Source organism: Urocitellus parryii, chromosome 9 (genome assembly GCF_045843805.1).
Source record: "Urocitellus parryii isolate mUroPar1 chromosome 9, mUroPar1.hap1, whole genome shotgun sequence".
NCBI classification, from domain to species: Eukaryota; Metazoa; Chordata; class Mammalia; order Rodentia; family Sciuridae; genus Urocitellus; species Urocitellus parryii.
Genome location: NC_135539.1, coordinates 89937038 through 89949163, shown reverse-complemented (window position 1 = coordinate 89949163; position 12126 = coordinate 89937038). Strand labels below are relative to the sequence as shown.

General features: G+C 34.7%; 1 protein-coding gene across 1 annotated transcript in view; it reads right to left on the bottom strand.

Moving 5' to 3' along the window:
* Positions 1-12126, bottom strand: part of Sdccag8 (SHH signaling and ciliogenesis regulator SDCCAG8) — a 228519-nt gene that overhangs the window by 162383 nt on the left and 54010 nt on the right. The gene's annotated exons all lie outside the window — the stretch shown is intronic.

Genomic DNA, 12126 nt, shown 5'->3' with positions numbered 1-12126 from the left:
TGAGGGTAAGTTTAACTGTGTCAGATTAATGCGGGGGGGGGGGGGGAATAACTATAAAATGATTACTGTAGGGAGTTAGTCCCAAGCTAAATTCTAGTTCAGAATGCCTGGGAATGGAAATTTTAAAAGAAATGAAAAAGCATAGTATTTCCATAATTAAAGCACTTGGAGCTTTGAAATATGAATTAGTAACTTTTGTGCTTCAAAATATAATTGTGTTTATAAAAACATTTTATATGAATTAATGCAAATGACTATAACTTTTTGCTGACATAATGTATATAAATTAATAAAATAATTATTGAATATAAATAAATATATCCAATTTAGGTAGGATGAAACACACACACACTATACAAAAGAAGGAAAAAGAGACCATAGCTACAAAGCTAAAAGCAACATGATTTTAGAGTTACTCCCCAGACCTATTTTTCCTCTAAGCTGGTCAAATTCCTAAGAAATCTACAAATTTCTCAAATTCCTAAGAAATCTACAAATCTTAGTGTTAATATGAATTCACTCATCTATGCAAATTGCCTTATTTTGATTTAAGCTTATATGCCTGTAAAGCCTATACAACATGTTTTAAGATTAGATAAAACAAAGGGAGATATATTTTAAGAAACTATAAAATAGGCACATTCCAAATGTTATTTATTAGCCAGATGGAGGAGACAATGTCAACCTGAAGATCCTGGAGAGGACCAGACCACCATAAATTTCTTGTGATCTATGATTAAAGAACTGAGTTCACTAGGCTGGTGTCATTCTTCCATTTCATCTTATGCCCACTCCTCACAAAGTTTCCTTTAAAAGAAGAACCCTAGATCCCCAAAGTGCATCTCACTTTGGAACACCCACACCCTTTCTTCCTTACTCTACTGCTTTCTTTCACTAAATAAACCTGTCAGTGACATCCTATCTGATACATCCTGAAATTCTTTTCTGTGGAAAATATTAAGAATCTACATGGACCAAGTTGAGGTCCCCTTTTCCTCTTTGGAAGGGGCCTGTTAGGACCCCCTCTCGTGACACAATCAGAAGGTTTTCAATTGAATAAAAATTAATGAAATACAAGAACAGTAGAGCAGATTGCTGAAAACCTAAAACCCAAGCTAACCTGAAGAACAACTAAAGAAAGAATTCAAAGAATTCAATCGGTTCAGGAACAAGGAAGAACAAATGATCATTATAGAGAGACCAAATGCCTAGATAAGGTGATTTAGCAAAAAGTACAAAGTACAATGTTATAAATCACATAAATAAAAACATTGCCAAAGTCTTGTTTTGTGAATGGTCTCTTTCTTTCAAGGATAAGCCAACAGTAATAATGGGTCATGATGAGTATGAAAAGAACAATGAAATACTGAATAAAACTGTTAGGTTGAAAACTGGTTATTGGTGTTTATTGGTGTCTAACCAATGATCCATATTATAAAATAGCTTTTAATTTTATTTGCTTTGATTTTAAAATTTATGCTTGGTCACAATGAAGAAAATATTAAGTGTTAGTAACACTTGGAAGTAGAAAGTTGATTTAATCTTTCTTAAAATGTCCTTTCTAACAGTGTACCTCATTAAAAGACTGTGTCTTCTAAACAAATATTCATTGATATTTTCACTGCAGTTCTCTCTTTTAATTCTGGGGCTCCCTCACTTATCTTCCAGAACCCTAGCTTATTTGGTATCTCCTGATTACACTCATATAACTTTTTCACTAAAGACATAAGTGATTTCTCAAAGGCTATGTCAGTAAGCTTGCAATTAAAATTAAATGACAGATCTTCACAGATGATCAAGTTAATGTGCAGCTTGTGCTGCCATTTCTCCCAGCAATCTTTTTTTCCCTGAAGCATATTTTTTTAATATCTATTTTTTAGTTGTCGTTGGACACAATACCTTTATTTTATTTATGTATTTATTTTTATTTATGTATTTATTTTTAGATGAACAGAATACCTTTATTTTTCTTTCTTTCTTTATTTTTTGCTGTTATTTGTGTTCTTTCTTTTTTTTTATTGGTTGTTCAAAACATTACAAAGCTCATGATACATCATCTTTCATACATTTGACTCAGTTGGGTTATGAACTCCCATTTTTACCCCAAATACAAATTGCAGAATCACATCGGTTACACACTCACATTTTTACATAATGGCATATTAGTGACTGTTGTATTCTGCTGCCTTTCCTATCCCCTACTGTCCCCCCTCCCCTCCCCTCCCACCTTCCCTCTCTACCTCCTCTGCTGTTGTTCAATTCTCTCCCTTGTTCCCCCCCCTTTCCCCTCACAACCTCTTCTATGTAATTTTGTGTAACATTGAGGGTCTCCTACCATTTCCATATGCTTTCCCTTCTCTCTCCCTTTCTCTCCCCCCACTCGTCTTTGTTTAATGTTAATCTTTTCCTCATGCTCTTCCTCCCTGTTCTGTTCTTAGTTGCTCTCTTTATATCAAAGAAGACATTTGGCATTTGTTTTTTAAGGATTGGCTAGCTTCGCTTGGCATAATCTGCTCTAATGCCATCCATTTCCCTGCAAATTCTATGATTTTGTCTTTTTTAGTGCTGTGTAATACTCCATTGTGTATAGATGCCACATTTTTTTTATCCATTCATCTATTGAAGGGCATCTAGGTTGGTTCTACAGTCTAGCTACTGTGAATTGTGCCGCTGTGATCATTGATGTGGCAGTATCCCTATAGTACGCTCTTTTAAGATCCTCAGGGAATAGTCCAAGAAGGGCGATAGCTGGGTCAAATGGTGGATCCATTCCCAGCTTTCCCAGGAATCTCCATACTGCTTTCCAATTGGCCTCATCAATTTGCAGTCCCACCAGCAGTGTACAAGTGTACCCTTTTCCCCACATTCTCACCAACACTTATTGTTGTTTGACTTCATAATGGCTGCCCAATCTTACTGGAATGAGATGGTATCTTAGGGTGGTTTTGATTTGCATTTCTCTAACTGCTAGAGATGGTGAGCATTTTTTCATGTACTTGTTGATTGATGTCCTCCTCTGTGAAGTGTCTGTTTAGGTCCTTGGTCCATTTGTTGATTCTCCTAGCAATCTTTAAGGGAGTGGTCCCCCCCCCCCCCTTTCAAGGCCTTTGTAGAAATGGCTCAGGTCTTGAGGAGCTGGGGAATTATACTTTCCTCCTACCCAGAAGATTCAATCCTCAAGGGCCCTTTTCTTTTCTGGGAAATTTCCTTATTCTTTGTTCTATAATAATCCTGGCAACACTGTTTCAAAATATGATGTATTAGGATTAATATTTCTAGTCCAATTTTATTAAACCAAATGATATATAATACTGTCTTGGAGTCAAAAGATTTTTTCACAATGAAATTTGTATCTGCTCAACTAATTTTTAAAATAAGAAAGCTATTTTAGGATATAATAAGCCCTTTCTAACCGCAAGGGTTGGTTTCCTAGAAATTCTAGTGATAGAACAATTCATGACTAAAGAATTAACCTGTTATAAGAAATGTATAGTTATAGGAACAAATTTTATTTTATTTTATTTTATTTTTTTTTATTTCCCTACCAAAATTCTCACTAATCTTATTATTTCTAATCATTTTGGATTGTAATGGAAGTGAACATTTTGTCACATTGTTTAAACTATAGATATTTTATTGATTTTGTTTCTATTTTCCTGTTTTATTATTTTAAAATATTTTATAGTTCTGACTAGAATACACAGTGTCTTGTGAAGAATTAGAGAATATACTATGTCTTTTGTAGAGTCTTCATTTTATAGTATTAAAGTAAAATTTCCCCATCACTTAAATTGCTTGATGCAGGTGTTAGTAAAATTTTTTTTCATGTTAGAGATATTTTATACTATTTTTAGTTCATTGAGGGATATTTTCTTTACATTCTCTCCAATATTTTGTATTTTCATAGTCATACTTTTTGCCAAATTGTTCAGTATTATCATATATCATCATGGGAATGATTACACTGATTATTATCAGCTACTAATATAGCTACATGATTTTCTTCTACAAATAATGGTCCGAGTTTTTACTACTTATCTAGGTTTTTTTTGGTCTTTTTTCCCCCCTTTTTTCTTCAGGATGCCATATATAGTCTATTGACATTCTTTGTAACCTATATATGTTCTATACATCTTCTCTAGTTTGTGACTTTTCTTTAAACACATATTGTGGATTCTTTTGGTTTAACAAATATCTCCAAATTTATAGTATAGTTTTATTTTTAATGTTATTATCTATTTGAACTTTCTATTTTTCAAAGTAATAACTGCCTCTACTAAGTTATTTTCCTGAATTTTTCCAAGATGTTTTGTTATATTTCTTGTAAACTTTGACTTTTTAAGCATTACTTAGAAATAATTTTGATTGTGGGATGAAGTTAAGATCCAGTTTTATTTATTATCTTATAAAATTTTATCATCTTGATGTATTAAAACTTTCATATGTTTTATTCTTCAGTCTCCATCATGACTCCTTTTAGGAAGTTAACTCCAATTCACGTACACAGTTGTTTGTATTAGCTGGTGTATAAGGCAGACACTCCACATAGCAGATTCTGTGTAGTGGTATGGCAGGTTATCTTGTTGCAAGAGAACAATAAAGCTACTCCAATGAGACCTGTCAAGTTCAAGAAATGTTCTGGTATGAACTAAATCAAACAGGAAAGAGAAGAGAATCATTCAGATACATTTTTTTCCCATTTTATCCTTGCAATGGGTAACTTTGGGCAGTTTTTCTATTATTTATTCTATAAGAACATATGTACATATCTGCTTTACAAAAAGAACATGAATGTTCAGGGCACAGTGGCACATGCCTGTAATTCCAGCAGTTTGGGAGACTGAGACAGGAGGATTGCAAATTCAAAGCCAGCCTCAGCAATGGTGAGGCACTAAGCAACTCAGTGAGACCCAGCCTCTAAATAAAATAAAAAATAGGCCTGGGGATGTGACTCATGGTTGAGTGCCCCTGAGTTCAATCCCTGGTATCAAAATAAATAAATAGAAACAAAAAAAAGAAAAAAAAAACAAATGTAAAAAAATTTAAAAGTCATCCACTATGTAATACATGACTAAGAAGAAATCTGAGACCCCAAATGGGAAATATAGGCAGATGCATTGAAAAACTTGATTCTTATGATACTACTTAGTTTTCCAAGAAGAAAAAAAGCAGCCACTTGCTACTAATCAAGACCATATAATTGACTCACAGTAAACAAATTCTTCACAAGATAGTGTTTATTTCGTTTGGTATTAACTGAAACCACTATTTTTGGCTAAGAAGTCCAGGTTGAAAAGTACAAGTTTACAGCATGACAAAAATCCCTAATATAGGAACAAATTTTAGAATTTATCAATGTGCTTTTATTTTTACAAAATAAAGCCCATAGCTGGGAATGGTGGTGCAATCCTATAATCCCAGTGAAGGCTGAGACAAGAGGATTGCAAGTTTGAGACCAGTTTCAGAAATTTAGCAAAGCCCTAAGCAACTTAGCAAGACCTCAAAATAAAAAATAAAAAGGGCTGGGCATGTGACTCAGTGGTTAATTTCAGTGGTTATTCGCCCTTGAGTTCAATTCCCAGTACCAACAAAACAAAACTAAAGAAAACAAGAAAGCAAGCCCATAAAATAAAAATGATTATCAACACATTTCAAGTATATAACTCATTAATAATGCAAACTACCAAATTTAAGCTATAAACACTTACTTAACAGAAACTCATTAATCAATCTATCCCTATCTTCAGTTTTCAAGATAAAGTCAGCATAATTTAATGACAAGGTCGTATTCTGAGAAATGCATCATTAGGCAATTTCATCATGAAAACATTGTAAAGTACACTTACATAAACCTAGATGTTATAGGTCAATCATGTGACATTGCCTCTTGGTGCAATCAAAAAACACAAAACATGAGATGTATAAGGCTGCTGCTAGCATAACAGGACATACTGTTTTACAGTAAATGTTTTTTATAAATAGAAGGAGTATACTCTAAAATAATGATAAATAGTATGATACAGTTAATACATAAGTGAACATTCCCTTATTATCATTATCAAACATTATGTATACAACATAATTATGACTAGCAGCATAGTAAGTTTATACCTGTATCACCACAAACACATGAGTAATGTGTTATACTATGTCCTTACAATGACGATGACATTGGCCACAGGGAATTTTTTAGTTACATTATAATCGTATAAGGTCAATGTCATACATCTGATCCATCCCTGACTGAAATGTCCTTATGCAGCATATTACTATAATTTGGTTTTGTTATGCAGCAGAAAATGTGAATATCAAGAAGTGCTATTTTCTATGCTTGTGACTTCAATCAAATGCGCAATGCTTTTCTATTTTTTTTTTGTTGTTGTTGTTTTACTCCAAGTTTCTAATTCCTTTCTGATTTTACTATAATCCAAGACGCAGAATGATTTGGACATCATTTGGACACAAACAAAGTTTGTGGACATATTTATTCAACCAACTTGGTTGGTATTTAATTTTTTTCTTTATTAGGGTTATCTTGGCCCAGCAAGGAAGTATATGCCTGTAATCCCAGGGACTCAGGAGTCTGAGGCAGGAGGATCTTAAATTCGAGGCCAAACTCAGCAACTTAGTGAGGTCCTAAGCAACTTTGTAAGCCTGTCTCAAAAAAAAAAAAAAAAAAAAAAAAACATAAAATAAACAGGGCTGGGGAAAAAAGGTGAGGTAGAATCTCATTTCAGATATGCTTGAGGCAACTTTATTTCAAAGCCTCCAGACCCTCTAATACACACCCCCTCAATAATTCCCCTTCCAAGACAGGCAGGTCTAAGACTTGTTAGCCTTTACATCTGATTCTTGTAGCTTTACTAACAAGCTTTATACTGTGTAAGCCTCTATTCTTGCACCCTTGTTTATTCTCAGGCAATTGTTTTTCAGTTTTAAAATTATTCCTACTTGGGCTGGGGATGTGGCTCAAGTGGTAGCGCGCCCGCCTGGCATGCGTGCGGCCCGGGTTCGATCCTCAGCACCACATACCAACAAAGATGTTGTGTCTGCCGAGAACTAAAAAATAAATATTAAAAATTCTCTCTCTCTCTCTCTCTCTCTCCTTTCTCACTCTCTTAAAAAAAAAATTATTCCTACTTGTAATAATTTGCAATTTTCAAACAAAAGTATTCATAGAGCACTTAATATTTTCCAGATACTTTACTAAATGGCTTATATGGATTCAGTTATTTAATTCCTTCAAGAAATTTTACCACTCAGTTGAAGAAACTGGGGATTTCAGACATTGAATAATTTACCCAAATCACAGATTTAAAAAGCAAAAGAGAAGGGATTTGATTAAAGGTTATTGGGATTGTAATCTCTTCATGTTATACATTTATTTTCTTATAAAAGTCTCAGGGATTTTCACTGCCATTCTAAGTGTAAATAAACAGTATAATAATAAAATAACTCCTTATACTTACTTAGCATGCAATACACAAAAATCACACTAGATGGCAACAGAAGGCAAGGAACTAAAGAACAAATGTCTTTCCCACTTAATAAAAGTAGTTGGCTTTAAAATTAAAGTATCTATGTCCTCTTCCGTTTTAATACTCTCAGAAGGCAAAATTCATATGTTCTAATACACCTTCTAGGTAAAAACTTCTAGACCCGCATTACATTTTAGAAATTGCTTAGTAATCAATCTGTATTATTACTAATTCAGTGAAAATGTTAGATTCATAACACATAATGCCTTCTTAATTGTTAAATTTTGTAAGAAACACTAATGATAAAACTTCACATTAATATTTAGGACTAATTACTGACTTCAACAAATGTTAATTGTGCAACTAATATGAGGAATACAAGTAAGGATACAATGATAAAATGTATGAAATATGATATGTCAAGAGCTTTGTAATGTTTTGAACAACTGATAATAAAAAAAAGAAAAAAAACAAATATCAAAAAAAGTATACAATGATAAACATTACAGACCTGATTTTCATGGTCTTGGTGGAGCAAGATATGTAAACATCCACCAACACTTTATAAAACATCAGTGGGAAAATAGACGAGGAAGAGATTAATCCAAATTAAGAAGAAGCTGGGGAAAACTTCTGGGAAAGCTGCCACCTGAGTTTAACTTCATTTGTTGAACAGATATTTCACAGATGAACACAGGGTAGAAGAGCATTAACATAAGCAAATTCGTGAAAATGTTCATTCATAGTTCATGTTCTGGAAAAAGCGTAGCTTATATGAAAGACTGTAGTGAAAGATAAGCCTAGAAAAGTTGGAGCAGGCCCAGACCATGAAAAATCTAGAAGGTCATGCTAAAGAATTATCTTTAATTCTACTGTAACAGGGGAAAAGGCTGAACAGAGAGATCAACAATTCAGGAAGCTTAATAGAGCCATCTGAAAGACATACTAAACCTGGAAGAAACCTGAGAGAAAGCAACTATTGTGACAGCCTGTAAATAGGGGACTCAAGAGAGATAAAGCTTGGCAAATGATTGGATGTAAAGAATAAGTGACTGGGCTGGCATAGTGATACATGACTGTAATTCCAGAAACTCAGGAGACTGAGGCAGGCCATTGCAAGTTTGAGGCCAGCCTCAACAATTGCCAGATCCTGTCTTGAAAAATAAAAAGGGGTTGGGAATGTAGCTCAGTAGTAGAACAGTGCTGGATTCAATCGCCATTTAACATAAAGAAACAAACAAAAAAGTTCATGATGAGGAAGAGCCAAAACATTTTAAAGAATCTAACATAGAGCTGTTAGTAAGACAATTATGTGATTTTGGGAAAAAAAAATACAGAGAATATTAGGAAGGAAAAGAATTAGTAGATGGGAAGATGGAAAGAATTAATAACTTGGTTGTATAGTAGATGTCAATGGAATATCATCCATATAAAGAGGTCTAGTAGAAGCAAGAAGTATAGGTCTGGGGCTCAAGAGAGCAGGTAGTGCTAAAAACACAATTTGGGGGTGGTTCAAATCAAGATAAATTTTGACCATGAGAGGAGATACAAATCCCAGGAAATCAGGAAAACATGGAAGGAGGGATAGAAATCAGTTCTGAATAATGTCTACATTTAGCTGTTTTGCAGTTTTTGCTCACTGATCATGCCTAACCCATAGAAGTCCACTCTGCCCTGAGGAAGGACTCCAAGAAGAAGGTATAATCCACAGAACGACTGTAAGAAGCACAAGCCCAGTAGCCAGAAGAGCTACTCCACGTACGTGTACAAGGTGCAGAAGCAGGTGCAAACCGACACAGGCATTTCTTCTGAAAGCCATGGGCATCATGAACTCTTTAGTCAATGACATCTTTGAGCGCATTGTGGGAGAGCCAATGTACCTGAAATGCTACAAGTGCTCCACCATCATGTTGAGGAAAGAAGATCCAAAAGGTCCTGGGCCTCGAACTACATGGGTTGCTGGCCAAGCACACTGTGTTGGAGGGCACTAAGGCTGTCACCAAATGCGCCAGTGCCAAGTGAACATGCCATGTAAGAGTCTTTAACCCCAAAGACTCTTTTAAGAGACACTTAAAAAAAAAAAGTCTACATTTAGGGGTTATAGAACACAATTTAAACTAGATTCAAAAAGAGTAGATAAGAGCCATACAAGGAGAATTCATGAGAGTGAAATATTAGATAAATCAAAAGAAAGAGATTATGTCATGATAGGACAATTAATGGTTTCCAAAACTTCAAGGTCTAAGTAGCATGAGGATTGAGATGAAGTCACTGGATTTGATAATCAGGAAGTCACTAGTGATCATTAAGTGAGTAGTTCAGTAGTATAAAATTACACTACAGTTTGTTGAAAGCCTGACTACAATGTGATGAGAAATAAAAGGAAAGATACTAGGAAAGACAACTTTTTGGAAAACTCTGCCAGTAAAATGATAAACTGGGGGTAAGAAATTAAGTATATACTGATCATGTGAAGCCTGAATTTTGTTTGGAGAATGACAGCTGTATATAGAATGGGGTGGGGGAACAGTGGTGAGAGAGAGAAGGGGGATGCAAGTAAGATATAACTGATGACCAGTAGGTCAAAGACCCATTAGAAACCCCAGAAATAAGAGACATCAAAAACTTAGAAAAAGAGATTCATCTTAGGAAATAGAGGGCTGGTAAAGCAAAAAAAAAAAAAAAAAAAAAAAAAAAAAATTTAAAAAGAGTAGAAGAGAAAACAAACAGTGGCTCTTGACTATTGTCCTTAACCTCAATAAAGGACAAAGGGGGTTGGTGTTGTTCCTGTTGTACATGTTAACAGCATAAATGTTGAAAGCTATAAGTATGATGAAAAAAGGATGGAGGAGGAAAGGGTCAGATGCTAAAGATTTTAAAAAGTGCCTAGAGTGTCTTCTAGGTTGAGAGTTTCTATTGATTATGATAAGGGAGAAGAGAGACAACATGACAACACTGATTTCCTTTTTGTTTTTTGAAATAAAGGCCTTGCTATGTTGCACAGGCTGGCCTCAAGCTTCCAATCCTCCTGCCTCAGCCTCCCAAGTTGCAGGAATTACAGGCCTGCATCACTGGGTCCAGCAAAAATGCTGATTTTAAAGAAGAATAGTAACCTAGTTTCAAAAAAAAAAAAAAAAAGATCATCCAAGCAGATTTCAAAACAAAGGCCTGCACATGGCAGTAAGAAATGAGGAAAATAAGGACTAACGCATCCATCAGAGTCACAGGAGATAAAATGAAAGACAAAAGGACCTTCAGTGGAGATTTTAAGGATTATGACTGAGCTCTGAGGAAATGAAGAAATGAGTGCTAGAGGAAACAAAATGTGTGAGAGATTTGAATCTGAGTTTCAAAGGCAGAGGAGAAGCATTAGTGCAGAAATTAGCAATGAATGTGGGTCAATTGAATATGTGTGTGTGTGTGTGTGTGTGTGTGTGTGTGTATTTTTGTCTAGCGGAGTACTAGGAATTGAACTCAGGGCCTCACGCATACAAAGCAAATACTCTACCATTGAACTTCACTCCCAGCCCTTTTTATTTTTTTTAAGACAGGGTCTCACTAAGTTGCCCAGCTAGTCTCAAAGTTGTGCTCATTTTGCTTCAATCTCCCAAGTAGCTAGGATTACAGGTGTTAGCTCTGACATTTTAATAAAACATTAATGTTACCACATGTTGAGAATCCCTTACCCAAAATGCCTGGCCAGAAGAGTTTCAGATTCTGGGTGAACATATGAATCCAAAAACCTCAAATTCAAAATCTTCAAAATTAAAGACTTTTTTGAGCAACATTGCTAAGTACTTTAAAAAAAAAAAAAAGAATCAGATTTCAGAGCATTTCAGATTAGGGATGCTCAATCTGTCCATGGTTTAGACCAATGCTATCCAATGCAACCCCCGCCACCAACCCTGCCACCTCCATGCCCCTGGTGCTGGGGATAGAATCCAGGGCCTCACACATACTAGGCAAGCACTCTGTTACTCTAGACTCCTAGAACAAGTTTTGGTGATAATGAAAATGTTCTGTATCTGCACTGTCCACTACCGGTAATCAATGGATATATGTGGCTATTAAGCACTTGAAGGATGGCTTGTGTGTATAGAGAAAATACACAGTAAGTTTAATGGAGTAAGGTGTGGCCCCCAAATACAACAATGAAACAACGGTAACTTCCTATTATTTAAAGTTCATAGATATGAATACTGTCTGATTACTAAGTGTTTAGTACCATCACTATCATTATTTTTAAATATGTTTAATTTAGCTGACAATGGATTCTAACTCATAGCTAGGATTCTAACTCATAGCTAATGATGGAACAAAATATTATTATCTACATATATTATTATCTGTGCCCTATTTATGTTATAAATTTTTCCACGTCTAGAGGAAAAACGTGTCTTTAGCCATATGTGAACATATACAAATGAGTGATTATAGGTGTTAAGATTTCCACAGCATTGAAAACTATCAGCAAATAAAAAGTTAAGCATACAAGTCTCTCAAAATATGTCACCATATTGCATTACAATCTCTGAATAATGATATAACAAAATCATTTGCAGAGGAAAAAAGAATCCTTCAAATACCAAACCTGTTTAATTTAGAAAAGTCAACATTAAAACAGTTTCACTTTGTGTTTGGAAAAAGT